The sequence below is a fragment of the Arachis ipaensis genome, chromosome B5, assembly GCF_059453495.1.
Source record: "Arachis ipaensis isolate K30076 ecotype BB chromosome B5, ASM5945349v1, whole genome shotgun sequence".
In the NCBI taxonomy this organism is placed as follows: domain Eukaryota; kingdom Viridiplantae; phylum Streptophyta; class Magnoliopsida; order Fabales; family Fabaceae; genus Arachis; species Arachis ipaensis.
In genome coordinates, this window is record NC_142440.1 from 90395228 (window position 1) to 90411475 (window position 16248).

General features: G+C 39.9%; 1 non-coding gene across 1 annotated transcript; it reads left to right on the forward strand.

The window, feature by feature from the left end:
* The first annotated feature begins 13496 nt into the window (after positions 1–13496).
* LOC148564923 (small nucleolar RNA R71) lies at positions 13497–13600 on the forward strand. The gene has a single exon (XR_015884561.1). It is a non-coding gene; the product is annotated as a small nucleolar RNA R71 (small nucleolar RNA).
* Positions 13601–16248: the final 2648 nt, after the last annotated feature.

The window sequence follows — 16248 nt, forward strand, 5'->3', positions numbered from 1 at the left end:
TTTGGTCTTGAGTTCAAACCTTGGTGAGTGCATTGGCAAGCTTGAATCTTAAATCATGGGTTGTGATGCACGGAAAACTTGTCTCACAACAAATCTCCCTTCGGCAAGTGTACCGAATTTGTCGTCAAGTAAAAACTCACAATAGAGTGAGGTCGAATCCCACAGGGATTGATTGATCAAGCAACTTTAATTGGAAGAATGTTCTAGTTGAGCGAATCCAGGATTTGGGTTGAGAGTTCCAGAAAATAAAATGGCGGGAATGTAAATAACAGAAAAGTAAATGCTAAAATTAAAGGACCGGAAGTAAATGACTGAAAATAAATTGCAGAATTGTAAATGGGAATGGGGCATGTGCTCATAAAAGTAAATGGCAGAAATTAAAGAGAATGGGTAAGATCAGAGATGGGGAGTTCATTGGGCTTAGGAGATGTTGCAATTCTCTGGATCAAGTTCATTTTCATCTCTTCCTCAATCAATGTACTCATTGATCTCCTTGGCAATCTTAAGTGATTGAATTACAATGTCTTGCAATTCAATCTCTCAAATCTTGATCAATAGCCAATTCCTTGGTCAATTGCTCATTAGAAGAGATGAAGTATGGTCACTGATTATACCACATACATTTCCCAAATCAAGTATTAAGAGGGTTATAGTCACATACCCATCCAAACCCAATTTGGTCCAGCATGAGAAAGCATTTCTAGCTTGATCTCTTCATTCCTCTTTCAAGGTTCAAAAGAGATCCAAGTTTAAATAGCTTCTTTTACAAGATAACTACTCAATTGGATGAAGATCGAAAGCTTTCAAGTAAATTCAAGAGAAAAGATAGAAGAAGGATAATGAAAATTAGTATTGATCCATCAAATTACAACAGAGCTCCCTAACCCAATAAAAGGGGTTTAGTTGTTCATAGCTCTAGAAAATGAAAACAAAGATGGAGAATACATCATAGAACTAGAAATTGCAGAGAAAGTAAAATACAGAGAGTAGTTCTCTTTTTCCAACTTTTTTGAACTCCTTCACAATTCAAAGCTACTCCTATATATACTACTTCTTTAAGCTTCTAGTTGGCTCTTCAAGTTCTTGGGCCTTTGGATCTTGAGTTTGAAGCAGTTCTCTTCTTCATTTGGGCTTGGCTTTACTTGCAGAGAGAAAATGTGAAGTGGGCAGAGACTTTAGCTTAGGACGTTAGGGGTGTTAATGTTTAGTGAAAATATAAGTTCGAGAACGTTAGTGACAATCAACTTTCTCACTAACGTTACTAAGTAAAAGCCACGTTAACTTCAACATTAGTGGCATAAACGTTGCCACTAACGTTTCCTCTATGTCCTTCGCACACGTTATTGAGACTTAACATTTCCAATAACTTTGAAAAGCCCCCTTTGTTCCCACGTTAGAGCCCACGTTAACTTAGGTAACGTGGCTCTTTAACGTGGGCTTCCCATCCTTCGAGAACGTTAGTGACACTCAATATTGTCACTAACGTTCCAAGGTGCCCCTATGCCTCACGTTAGAGTCCATGTTAACTAGGTTAACGTGGCTTCTAACGTGGCCATGCTTAGCCATCCCCAACGTTAGTGACAATGTTGAGTGTCACTAATGTTGGCCATTCTTTCACTCATCAACGTTAGCTTCCACGTTAACTAGGTTAACGTGGAAGTTAACGTGGCTCCTTGGGGGGTTGAGTGGTTGCTTCCAACGTTAGTGACAATGTTGGGTGTCACTAACGTTGTCGACCATGCTTGCTTCTTACGTTAGCTCCCACGTTAACTAAGTTAACGTGGGAGTTAACGTGCTATATTTCTCCTTAGGCCAACGTTAGTGACAATGTTGAATGTCACTAACGTTGGCACTTCTCCCCCTTTCTAACGTTAGAGGCCACGTTAACTAAGTTAACGTGGACTCTAACGTGGCCACTTATGAGCATTTGCCAACGTTAGTGACAATGTTAAGTGTCACTACGTTGGCTCAACTTCCCTTCTCCACGTTAGAGTTCACGTTAACTTAGTTAACGTGACTCTTAACGTGGTCAATGATGGCTTTGAGAGCGTTATTGACAATCACTTTTCTCATTAACTTTGCAAGTTACCTCCCATTCCTTGCTTCCTTTGGTCCTGAAATCAAGCAATAGAGTGCATCAAAGTTCTAGTCCAAGTCATGGGTAATGCAACATACAATTTGTCACTAAACTCATGTAAAATCCTCATAAAATAATGTAAAATGCACAATGTATGCTTGAATCAAGGTGTAAGTGAATATCTACCCAAAACTAGCTTATTTCCTAAGGAAATGCATGAAACTAACCTAAAAACAGTAAAGAAAAGGTCAGTGAAACTGGCCAAGATGCCCTGGCATCACAACACCAAACTTAAAGCTTGCTTGTCCCTAAGCAAGTACTGGAACAAGAGAATGATGAATGGAATGCCAAGAGCAATGAGTCATTCTTGTGGAAGTCATATCACTGATTTTATGGTGGTTTCATGCATAGCATCTTAGGTTCATTCCTGGCTTTCAGACCTTTATCATGTCTTAAAACACTCACTTTGCTTACATCCCATGAGACTTTTATTCATTGATCCCTTTATTGTCATTTCAGAGCTTATTGGTGTTCTAAGGCTAAGTGCTCTGTAAGGGGGCAACTTTTTAAGATAAGCTTTCAGCCAACACTCCCGAACCAGTTGGTTCAAGGTGCTAGGTATTGAAGCACCCCTAAGGACTTACTCCCTCAAGTCTCTCCCCCATATATACACACCACAGGCATATAGTTCATTTATTTTCCTTCTTGAGACCTTGGTGTCCAGCACCTCTTTGGGTTACTAAATGCTCTGTGGTGAGGGTTACTCTTGATGATGGACTTTCAGCTGATAATCCCGGGTTAGTTAACCCAAGTTACCAGGTGATAAAGCACCCCTAAGAGCTTATTCATCCAAGTAGATCGCTCACACAGGAACACCACAGACACATATCTTAAGATCAAAACCATTGGTGCCTAGCCTTATTGCTTACTCTTTTTCTTTTGTTTTTCCACTTTCATTATTCTTTTCTCTTTCTCTTATTAGGATCTTGTCATATACTTAGTCTCATGAGTATATTCAAAGCAAAGTATTCAGGCCAGATAGTTGTCATCCCACTTTATGGTTGAACCAACTTAGCTAACTTATGATCATACCACAAACTCATGAATGTACTCCATAATATGAACTCCACTCTGGTCTTTTGAAACATAAACATTCTCTCTTCATTTGATTAAAAGGGACAAGCATACAAGTAAGTAAAGTAGGGATGCAGTGACATCAAGACTAGTGCACATAGACTTATTCAGAACTTAAAAGACATAATTGAAAAAGGTTTAAACATAACATGGAAGCAAGTTCTATTTCATACAAGTTCTTCCTTATTTAAAGCATAGAAAACATGGACCAAAAAGAACTCCACCACCTGTCATTCATGTGGATACCCATGCTCCCATCCTTGCTTGTGCTCATTGTGTCTCTCTTGAGTGCTTGTACTTCCACTTCCTTTGCCTTTTCCAAGCAGCTTCTTCCAGAAACCACCATCTTCCATCTTCTTCTTGAGTGTCTCCTTTTGCTGTTTCACCTTCTTCTCTTCTTGTTCTACAAAATCTTTTTGGACCTCATCATATGTAGGGATGGCATAGTGTAGCTGATGCATATTACTAGTCATGTAGTTCAACTTGGCTTGAGTGTTTACATAGAACTCCTCCCTATGTAGTTGCCTTCCTTCATTGAGTACACTGAACTCATTGAAAGTTTTCATTTGGGCTATCTGCCACTGGTTGAGTTCTTGCAAGTGCTTCTCTTGAAGCTCTTGCCTCTCATTCACTTGGTTGATGGCTTGAGTGAGCTGGGAGTAGTGTTCCTGCTGCTGCTCCATTTGTTGTTTTTGCCATGCTTCCTGTTGGCTCAGCCAGTTGGTTTGAAGGTTCAGTATTTGCTCTTGTCCTTCCATATGTCTCATCCCCAAATCCTCAATGTCTCTTAGAAAGTGACTCATGTTCAAGTTGGCTGGATCAGAATACTCTCCTTGTTGATATTCTTCCTGATGAGGTTTCTCTTGGTGAACTCTTTCTTTTGCTTTTGGTTTTCCTATTTGTGGTCTTCTTTGTTGTTGAGCAGGTGTAGTATAAACCAATCGCTCGAGTGTAACTGGCCTCCCTGGGTTCACCCAGTCTGGATTGCTGTCCTCAATTACTACCTTGGCCTTGTTGCATAAGCGGAGAATGGTGCTGGGGTACCAAAGCCTTGCACTTGAATCAACCTTCTCAGCCGAATCTTGAATCCCCTCGGCGATGAGCTTATTCACATTGATTTCCCCACCCTGTATTAAGCAATGCACCATAGTAGCTCGATTGATGTTTACCTCTGAATTATTTGCAGCTGGTAGAATGGACCTCCTTACGAGTTCAAACCACCCCTTGGCTTCAGGGCCCAGGTCTCCCCTCTTAATGAACTTGGGTCTTCCATCTGTGTACCTCTCCCAGTCAGCTGCTATAACACAGATGTCTGCCGCTATCTTTGAGAGCTCATCATTATCAGGGCTTCTACTTATCCTTACCTGATAACTGTCCTCATCAAAATGAGGTGATTTCAGGTGAAGAACTCTTGTTATGGCATTTGGGTTGAAGTCCACCTCCTTTCCTCTTACGTAACTTTTGAAGGTTGGGGCCTTGGTTTTATCTTCTCTTACTACATTTGCATAAAATTCTTTGATGAGGTTTCCATTGATCTTCCCCTCTGGACTTGTGAGCAATTGCCACCCCCTCTGTTCGATTTTCTCCAGAATTTGTGATGACTCATTTGCATTGATTTGGAAGATTAACTCTGGCAATATCTTTCTGGCCCTTATCCGTTCGAATTCACATTCATGAAAGGCAGTTTTGAATTTTTTCTCATCGAAAGGAACACTCTCCATGGGTTCCTTCCTCTTTTGCCTCTTTGAGCTTGATGATGCCATGAATTGAGTTGCTGTTTTGAGGGGAAGGTTGGAGGATACGGATAGATGAGGAATAGGTTGGCCAGGACAGAGTGTGATGAAGGGGGTTGAGCAAGCCAAAAGTATGAAGTGTAGAGAGTGGGAATTTGAGTGTGAGGAATGATCATGCACTATGGTTCACTTATATAGGGAGATCATGAGTGGATAGAAGGTGTGGATTGCAAGGATTTTTGCTTGATGGACAGTTGGGGTTGTGTATGAAGGAAGGACAAGGATCATCACTTAATGAGAGTGATTGGTTCGGTCTTCAAGGGTCTTCCTTCTCCAATGTTGCATGGCAAAGTTTCCCCAAGCGTTCCCTCTTGAGACATGTGTGTAGTGCTCTTCATTAAGTGGCGGAATCTCCCCCCATTTAATTGTCCAATCAATCCCCTTCAATGCTTTTTCCTACAAAGATTTAAAATAAGGAAATTAATATCATAAAAATCAAACTTTACGGCTAGAATAATAAAGTGAAGAAAAAGATTTTGTTTATTTATGAATTTCACTAACTAACTACTTGTGTATCCTTATGCATTTTGGTAGCACCATGGGGTGACACCAAACTTAGTTTGAAGCAAGGTGATGAAAAGTTTTGTTCAAAGCTCCCAAGACTAGCATGCATCTTGGTTTGCTTTGAACACCAAACTTGTTCTTCACTATATACTGCATGATAAAGATTTCACCAAGTGTTTGTTAAGTTTGGGTTGAAATTCATAAACATTGATTTATTCATTATTTTAAAAACATATAGAACATGGGTTGCCTCCCATGAAGCGCTTCTTTAGCGTCACTAGCTTGACGTTTTTTCCTCATCAGGGTGGTTGGTAGTGCTTAAAGTCCTCCCCTATTGCTGTGGACTTATATCCATTGGTTGGATCAATGATCTCCACATGTTCCAGGGAAAGAACTCTATTGATAGTGAAGACCTTAGGTAACTGAGATGGTACAGTAGGGAGATTAGGGGGAATATCTGGGAAATAAGCTGAGTCCACTCTATCCCCTGGAGAGAAGTATTCTGTAGGGATCTTCTTGTTCCTCCACCTCCTTGGTACCTTCTTCTTTGTTCCTTTTGATGTTGCCTTCCCCTTGGTGACCTCTTTTTCTAAAGGAGTTGTGATGCTGTCTTTACCTGCCTCTAGAGGTTTAGGTTCCTCCAATTTTTCCTTGAGCTGTGGAAATTGCTGTTTTCCTTGTTTATCAATTAAGGGAATCTCAGAATGAACTGGCTGTGCTTCAGTGCTTGTCTCCTCCTTCAGTGTCTCATTATCATTTGTGCTTAGTTCCTTTTCCTCTTGCTCTATTTCTTGTGAGAGTTTGAAAACATTGAAGCTGAGTCGTTCATCATGGATTCTCAATATTAGCTCCCCTTTCTCTACATCGATAAGTGCTCTGGCCGTAGCTAGGAATGGTCTTCCCAATATGATTGAGTGAGTGTGACTCTCTTCCATGTCCAGGATGACAAAGTCTATTAGGAGAAAGTATTTCCCAACCTTTAGCAACACATTTTCTACCACTCCTATTGCTTGCTTTTGAGTTTTGTCAGCCAGTCTGATGATTACATCTGTGGGCATTATCTCATTGATCTGTAGCCTCTTCACCAGGGATAAGGGCAGTAAGTTGATGCTGGCCCCCAAATCACATAGTGCTCTATCGAACATAGTTTCACCTATGGCACAAGGGATGTGAAAACTCCCTGGGTCTCTTCTTTTTGTAGGCAACTCAGGTTGAATAAGGGCACTACATTCCTTGTTCATCACTATAGTCTGGCCTCCTTTCAGTGAGCTTTTCCTGGGAAGAAGTTCCTTCATATACTTGATGAATGCAGGCATTTGTTGAATTGCCTTGATGAATGGTATGTTCACATGCAGAGATGCAAACAAGTCTAGGAACCTTGAGTATATTCTTTTTCCCACAGTGGTGCACGAAATTGTGATCTCCAGGCTCGAACAAATCCTGGTAATGGCTCCAAAGCTTGGTGCTCTGATCTTAATTCATAATTGTCACAACTTCGATACAACTAACCAGCAAGTGCACTGGGTCGTCCAAGTAATACCTTACGTGAGTAAGGGTCGAATCCCACGGAGATTGTTGGTATGAAGCAAGCTATGGTCACCTTGTAAATCTCAGTCAGGCGGATATAAAATAATCATGGAGTTTTCGAATAATAAATAATAGAATAGGGATAGAGATACTTATGTAAATCATTGGTAGGAATTTCAGATAAGCGAATGGAGATGCTTTTTGTTCCTCTGAACCTCTGCTTTCCTGCTATCTTCATCCAATCAGTCTTACTCCTTTCCATGGCTGGCTTTATGTGATACATCACCACTGTCAATGGCTACTTTCGGTCATCTCTCGGGAAAATGATCCAATGCCCTGTCACGGCACGGCTAATCGTCTAGAGGCATCACCCTTGTCAATGGCTTCATCTTATCCTCTCAGTGAATAATATGCTCATGCACCCTGTCACGGCATGGCTATTCATCTGTCGGTTCTCGATCATGCTGGAATAGGATTTACTATCCTTTTGCGTCTATCACTAACGCCCTGCAATCGCGAGTTTAAAGCTCGTCACAGTCATTCAATCATTGAATCCTACTCAGAATACCACAGACAAGGTTTAGACCTTCCGGATTCTCTTGAATGCCGCCATCATTCTAGCTTACGCCACGAAGATTCTGGTTAGGATATCTAAGAGATACTCATTCTAGCTTAATTCATGTAGAACAGAAGTGTTTGTCAGGCACGCGTTCATAAGGGAGAAAGATGATGAGCGTCACACATAATCATCACCTTCATCACGTTCTTGGGTGCGAATGGATATCTTAGAAGAGAAATAAGAAGAATTGAATGGAAAACAGTAGTACTTTGCATTAATCTTTGAGGAACAGCAGAGCTCCACACCTTAATCTATGGAGTGTAGAAACTCTACCGTATGAAAATACATAAGTGAAGGTCCAGGCATGGCCGAGATGGCCAGCCCCTCTGATCTAAGAACCAGGCGTCCAAAGATGGTCAAAAAGACTAGTAAGAGGTCCTATTTATAATAAACTAGCTACCAGGGTTTACATGAGTAAGTAATTGATGCATAAATCCACTTCCGGGGCCCACTTGGTGTGTGTTTGGGCTGAGCCTGAGTGTTGCACGTGCAGAGGCCATTTGTGGAGTTGAACGCCAGTTTCTGTGCCAGTTTGGGCGTTCAACTCTGGTTTTGGATCATTTTCTGGCGCTGGACGCCAGATTTGGGCAGAAGGCTGGCGTTGAACGCCAGTTTACGTCATCAATTCTTGGCCAAAGTATGGACTATTATATATTGCTGGAAATCCCTGGATGTCTACTTTCCAACGCAATTAGAAGCGCGCCATTTCGAGTTCTGTAGCTCCAGAAAATCCACTTTGAGTGCAGGGAGGTCAGAATCCAACAGCATCAGCAATCCTTCTTCAACCTCTGAATCTGATTTTTGCTCAAGTCCGTCAATTTCAGCCAGAAAATACCTGAAATCACAGAAAAACACACAAACTCATAGTAAAGTCCAGAAATGTGAATTTAACATAAAAACTAATGAAAACATCCCTAAAAGTAACTAGATCCTACTAAAAACATACTAAAAATAATGTCAAAAAGCGTATAAATTATCCGCTCATCACAACACCAAACTTAAATTGTTGCTTGTCCCCAAGCAACTGAAAATCAAATTGGATAAAAAGAAGAGAATATACTATAAATTCCAAACTATCAATGAAACATAGCTTCAATCATATGAGCGGGACTTATAGCTTTTTGCCTCTTGAATAGTTTTGGCATCTCACTTTATCCATTGAGGTTCAGAATGATTGGCATCTATAGGAACTTCAGATTTCGAATAGTGTTCTTGACTCTCCTAGTTCAGTATGATGATTCTTGAACACAGCTTCCTTATGAGTCTTGGCCGTGGCCCTAAGCACTTTGTTTTCCAGTATTACCACCGGATACATAAATGCCACAGACACATAATTGGGTGAACCTTTTCAGATTGTGACTCAGCTTTGCTAAAGTCCCCAATTAGAGGTTTCCAGGGTTCTTAAGCACACTCTTTGTTTTTGCTTTGGACCTTGACTTTAACCGCTCAGTCTCAAGTTTTCACTTGACACCTACACGCCACAAGCACATGGTTAGGGACAGCTTGGTTTAGCCGCTTAGACCAGGATTTTATTCCTTTAGGCCCTCCTATCCACTGATGCTCAAAGCCTTGGGATCCTTTTTATTTGCCCTTGCCTTTTGGTTTTAAGGGTTATTGGCTTTTTCTGCTTGCTTTTTCTTTTTCTTTCTATTTTTTTTTCGCCTATTTTTTTTTCTCTTTTCTGCAAGCTTTGTTCTTTTGCTGCTTTTTCTTGCTTCAAGAATCATTTTTATGATTTTTCAGATTATCAAATAACATGTCTCCTAGTCATCATTCTTTCAAGAGCCAACATATTTAACATTCTTAAACAACAACTTCAAAAGACATATGCACTGTTCAAGCATACATTCAGAAAACAAGAAGCATTGTCACCACATCAATATAATTAAGCTAAGTTCAAGGATAAATTCGAAACTCATGTACTTCTTGTTCTTTTGAATTAAAACATTTTTCATTTAAGAGAGGTGATGGATTCATAGGACATTCATATCTTTAAGACAAAGTTACTAACTACTAATGATCATGTACTGAAGGCACAAACATAGATAAGCACATAACATAGAAAACGAAAAACAGAAGAAATAAGAACAAGGAATGAATCCACCTTAGTGATGGTGGCGTTTCCTTCTTGAGGAACCAATGATGTCCTTGAGCTCTTCTATGTCTCTTCCTTGTCTTTGTTGCTCCTCCCTCATTGCTTTTTGATCTTCTCTTATTTCATGAAGCATGATGGAGTGCTCTTGATGTTCCACCCTTAGTTGTCCCATATTGGAACTCAATTCTTCTAGGGAGGTGTTGATGTGCTCCCAATAGTTTTGTGGAGGAAAGTGCATTTGAGGCATTTCCGGAATCTCATGGTGATGAGCTTCTTGTGCCTCTAGAGCTCCATGACTGGGCTCTCTTGCTTGCTCCATCTTTTTCTTAGTGATGGGCTTGTCCTCTTTGATGAGGATATCTCCCTCTATGTCAATCCCAGCTGAATTGCATAGGTGGCAAATGAGGTGAGGAAAGGCTAACCTTGCCATGGTGGAGGACTTGTTAGCCACCTTGTAGAGTTCTTGAGGTATAATCTCATGAACTTCCACCTCTTCTCCAATCATGATGCTGTGGATCATGATGGCCCGGTCTATAGTAACTTCAGACCGGTTGCTAGTGGGAATGATTGAGCATTGAATAAACTCCAACCATCCTCTAGCTATAGGCTTGAGGTCCAGTCTTCTTAGTTGAACCGGCTTGCCTTTGGAGTCAATCTTCCATTGAGCTCCTTCTACACATATGTCCATAAGGACTTGGTCCAACCTTTGATCAAAGTTGACTCTCCTTGTGTAGGGGCGTGCGTTCTCTTCCATGTATGGCAAGTTGAATGCCAACCTCACATTCTCCGGACTAAAATCTAAGTATTTCCCCCGAACCATTGTAACATAGTTCTTTGGACCCGGGTTCTTAATTTGATCATGGTTCTTGGTGATCCATGCATTGGCATAGAACTCTTGAACCATTAGGATGCCGACTTGTTGGATGGGATTTGTTAGAACTTCCCAACCTCTTCTTTGAATTTCATGTCGGATCTCCGGATACTCATTTCTTTTGAGTTTAAAAGGGACCTCAGGGATCACCTTCTTCTTGGCCACAACATCATAGAAGTGGTCTTGATGGGCTTTGGAGATGAACCTTTCCATCTCCCATGACTCAGATGTGGAAGCTTTTATCTTCCCTTTCGCTCTTCTAGAGGATTCTCCGGTCTTAGATGCCATCAATGGTAATGGAAAAACAAAAAAGCTATGCTTTTACCACACCAAACTTAGAATATTGCTCGCCCTCGAGCAATAAAAAAAAGAATAGAAGAAGAAGAAGAAATATGGAGAGGGAGAGGGTGATGTGGTTCGGCCAAGAAGGGTATAGAGGGGTTGTGTTGTGTGAATATGATGAAGAATGGAGGGCTTTATATAGGGAAGGGAGGGGGGGTTAAGGTTCGGCCATATGGGTGGGTTTGGGTGGGAAATTGGTTTTGAATTTTGAAGGTAGGTGGAGTTTATGAGGTAGGTTTATGGGGAAGAGTGGATGGATGTGAGTGGTGAAGAGATGATGGGGAGGAGAGATTGAGGTGATTGGTGAAGGGCTTTTAGGGAAGAGTGTTTATGGGGTTGTGTGAAAGAGAGTGGTGAGAAGAAGTGAGTGGAGGTAGGTGGGGATCCTGTGGGGTCCACAGATCCTGAGGTGTCAAGGATTTACATCCCTGCACCCATTAGGCATGTAAAAATGCCTTTGTACCCAACTCTGGGCGTTCAGCGCCAGGTTGGTGGCCATTTTGGGCGTTCAACGCCCATTTGTGTGCCATTTCTGGCGTTGAACGCCAGAACCATGCCTGTTCTGGCGTTCAGCGCCCAGAAGCTGCCCATTTTGGGCGTTCAGCGCCAGAACCATGCTCTGTTCTGGCGCTGAACGCCAGACAGATGCTCCTCCAGGGTGTGATTTTTCTTCTGCTGTTTTTGATTCCGTTTCCAATTTTTATATTTATTTTGTGACTCCACATGATCATGAACCTAAGAAAACAATAAAAACAATAAAAATAAGAATTAGATAAACATTGGGTTGCCTCCCAACAAGCGCTTCTTTAATGTCAATAGCTTGACAGTGGGCTCTCATGGAGTCTCACAGATGTGCAGAGCTTTGTTGAGACTCTCCAACACCAAACTTAGAGTTTGGATATGGGAGTTCAACACCAAACTTAGAGTTTGGTTGTGGTCTCCCAACACCAAACTTAGAGTTTGACTATGGGGGCTCTGGTTGACTCTGCTGGGAGAGAAGCTTTTCCTGCTTCCTCTCCATGGTTGCAGAGGGGGATCCTTGAGTTTTGAATACAAGGGAGTTCTCATTCCATTGAAGGAATATTTCACCTCTGTCAACATCAATCACAGCTCTTGCTGTGGCCAGGAAAGATCTTCCTAGGATGATGGATTCATCCTCTTCCTTTCCAGTATCCAGGACTATGAAATCAGCAGGGATGTAAAGGCCCTCAACCTTTACTAAAACGTCCTCTACTTGTCCATAAGCCTGTCTTCTTGAGCTGTCTGCCATCTCTAGTGAGATTTTAGCAGCTTGCACCCCATAGATTCCCAGTTTCTCTATTACAGAGAGGGGCATGAGGTTTATTCCTGAACCAAGGTCACACAGAGCCTTAAAGATCATGGTGCCTATGGTACAGGGTATTATGAACTTTCCAGGATCCTGTCTCTTCTGAGGCAATGTCAGTTGATCCAGATCACTTAGTTCATTGATGAACAAGGGAGGTTCAACTTCCCAAGCATCAATGCCAAATAATTTGGCATTCAGCTTCATGATTGCACCAAGAAACTTGGCAGTTTGCTCTTCAGTAACATCCTCATTCTCTTCAGAAGAGGAATACTCATCAGAGCTCATGAAGGGCATAAGGAGGTTCAATGGGATCTCTATGGTCTCTAGATGAGCCTCAGAGTCCTTTGGTTCCTCAGAGGGAAGCTCCTTATTAATCACTGGACGTCCCAGGAGGTCTTCCTCCTTGGGATTCACGTCCTCTCCTCTCCTCACAGGTTCGGCCATGGTGCTTATGTCAATGGCCTTGCACTCTCCTTTTGGGTTCTCTTCTGTATTGCTTGGGAGAGTACTAGGAGGGATTTTAGTGATCCTTTTACTCAGCTGGCCCACTTGTGCTTCCAGATTTCTAATGGAAGACCTTGTTTCATTCATGAAACTTACAGTGGCCTTAGATAGATCAGAGACTAGATTTGCTAAATTAGAAGCATTTTGTTCAGAGTTCTCTGTCTGTTGCTGAGTTGATGATGGAAAAGGCTTGCTATTGCTAAACCTGTTTCTTCCACTATTATTAAAGCCTTGTTGGGGCTTTTGATCCTTCCATGAGAAATTTGGATGATTTCTCCATGTTGAGTTATAGGTGTTTCCATAAGGTTCACCTAAGTAGTTCACCTCTGCTATTGCAGGGTTCTCAGGTTCATAGGCTTCTTCTTCAGAAGATGCCTCTTGAGTACTGTTGGATGCAGCTTGCATTCCATGCAGACTCTGAGAGATCATATTGACTTGCTGAGTCAATATTTTATTCTGAGCCAGTATGGCATTCAGAGTATCAACCTCAAGAACTCCCTTCTTCATAGGCGTCCCATTACTCACAGGATTCCTTTCAGAAGTGTACATGAACTGGTTATTAGCAACCATGTCAATGAGTTCTTGAGCTTCTGCAGGCGTTTTATTTAGGTGAATGGATCCACCTGCAGAAGTGTCCAGTGACATCTTTGATAGCTCAGATAAACCATCATAGAATATATCTAGGATGGTCCATTCTGAGAGCATGTCAGAAGGACACTTTTTGGTCAACTGTTTGTATCTTTCCCAAGCTTCATAGAGGGATTCACCTTCTTTCTGTCTGAAGGTTTGAACATCAGCTCTAAGCTTGCTCAGCTTTTGAGGAGGAAAGTACTTGGCTAAGAAAGCCGTGACCAGCTTATCCCAAGAGTTCAGGCTGTCTTTGGGTTGAGAATCCAACCACAATCTAGCTCTGTCTCTTACAGCAAAAGGGAAAAGCATGAGCCTGTAGACTTTAGGATCTACTCCATTAGTCTTAACAGTATCACATATCTGCAAGAATTCAGTTAAGAACTGAAAAGGATCTTCAGATGGAAGTCCATGAAACTTGCAGTTCTGCTGCATCAGAGAAACTAATTGAGGTTTTAGCTCAAAGTTGTTTGCTCCAATGGCAGGAATGGAGATGCTTCTTCCATGTAAATTGGAATTAGGTACAGTGAAGTCACCAAGCATCTTTCTTATATTATTATTATTTTCGGCTGCCATCTCCTCTTCCTGTTCAAAAATTTCTGAAAGGTTATCTCTGGATTGTTGTATTTTAGCTTCTCTTAATTTTCTCTTCAGAGTCCTTTCCGGTTCTGGATCTGCTTCCACAAGAATGTTCTTATCCTTGCTCCTGCTCATATGACAAAGAAGAAGGCACAGAAAAATAATAATAATAATAGAGATCCTTTATACCACAATATAGGGATCCCTTTGTGACTGGAAGAAAAGAGGGGGAGACAAAGAATGTGATGTAAAGGAAGAAACACAATTGTACGGATGGAAGAGATGTGAGATGAGATGTTAGGATATGAATGAATAAATAGAATAGGATGGGGGAGGGATAATTTTCGAAAATTATTTTGAAAAAGAGTTAGTGATTTTTGAAAAATGGTTTTTGAAAAAATGTTAGTATATTTTTGAAAAAATTTTTAAAATTTAAAAATAAAAATAATTAGTTAATAGAAAAGAAATTTTTGTAAAAGAGGGAAGATATTTTCGAAAATTAGAGAGAGAGAGTTAGTTAGGTGGTTTTGAAAAAGTTAAGAAACAAACAAAAAGTTAGTTAGTTAGTTGAAACAAATTTTGAAAAGATAAGAAGTTAGGAAGTTAGAAAAGATATTTTGAAAAGATATTTTTGAAAAAGATAAGATAAGAAGGTATTTTTGAAAAGATATGATTGAAATTAGTTTTGAAAAAGATTTGATTTTTTAAAATCTCAATTAATAACTTGATTCATAAGAAATCACAAGATATGATTCTAGAACTTAAAGTTTGAATCTTTCTTAACAAGCAAGTAACAAACTTCAAATTTTTGAATCAAAACATTAATTGATTATGTTATTTTCGAAAATTTGATATAAAAATAAGAAAAAGATTTTTGAAAAATATTTTTGGAATTTTCGAAAATAACTAAGAATTTTGAAAAAGATTTGATTTTTGAAAAAGATTTTGAAAAAGATAAGATTTTCAAATTGGAAATTTGATTTGACTCATGAGAAACAATTTGATTTTAAAAATTTTTGAAAAAGTCAATCCAAATTTTCGAATTTGATGAGAGAAAAAGGGAAAGATATTTTTTGAATTTTTATGATGAGAGAGAAAAACACAAAAAAATGCAATGCATGAAATTTTTAGATCAAAACATGTGATGCATGCAAGAATGCTATGAATGTCAAGATGAACACCAAGAACACTTTGAATGTCATGATGAACATCAAGAACATATTTTTGAAAAATTTTTAATGCAAAGAAAACATGCAAGACACCAAACTTAGAATTCTTTAATGCTTAGGCACTAAGAATTCAAGAATGCATATGATAAACATGAAAAGACACAAAACAAAAAATCATCAAGATCAAACAAGAAGACTTACCAAGAACAACTTGAAGATCATGAAGAATACTATGAATGCATGATATTTTCGAAAAAAATGCAAGATGCATATGCAAGTGACACCAAACTTATAATATGACTCAAGACTCAAACAAGAAACAAAATATTTTTTATTTTTATGATTTTCTAATTTTTTTTTTTGGTATTTTTCGAAAATTAATTGAAAAAGGAAAATAAGGATTCCAAAATTTTTAATATGAATTCCAGGAATCTTGCATTCTTAGTCTAAAGCTTCAGTCCAGGAATTAGACATGGCTCACTAGCCAGCCAAGCTTTCAAAGAAAGCTCCAGTCCAAAACACTAGACATGGCCAATGGCCAGCCAAGCTTCAGCAAACATATGAATGTAATTCATTCAATTTTAATCCAAAACCTCAGTCCAAAAGAATTTAGACATGGCTTTACAGCCAGCCAGGCTTTAGCATGCTTCATGAAATACTAGAATTCATTTTTAAAAATTCTGAAGAAAAATAATATTTTTGAAAACATTTTTTTTTTTCGAAAACAGATGAGAGATTTTTGAAAATATTTTTGAAAGATTTTTTGAAAACAAAACGAAAAGAAAATTACCTAATCTGAGCAACAAGATGAGCCGTCAGTTGTCCAAACTCAAACAATCCCCGGCAACGGCGCCAAAAACTTGGTGCACGAAATTGTGATCTCCAGGCTCGAACAAATCCTGGTAATGGCTCCAAAGCTTGGTGCTCTGATCTTAATTCATAATTGTCACAACTTCGATACAACTAACCAGCAAGTGCACTGGGTCGTCCAAGTAATACCTTACGTGAGTAAGGGTCGAATCCCACGGAGATTGTTGGTATGAAGCAAGCTATGGTCACCTTGTAAATCTCAGTCAGGCG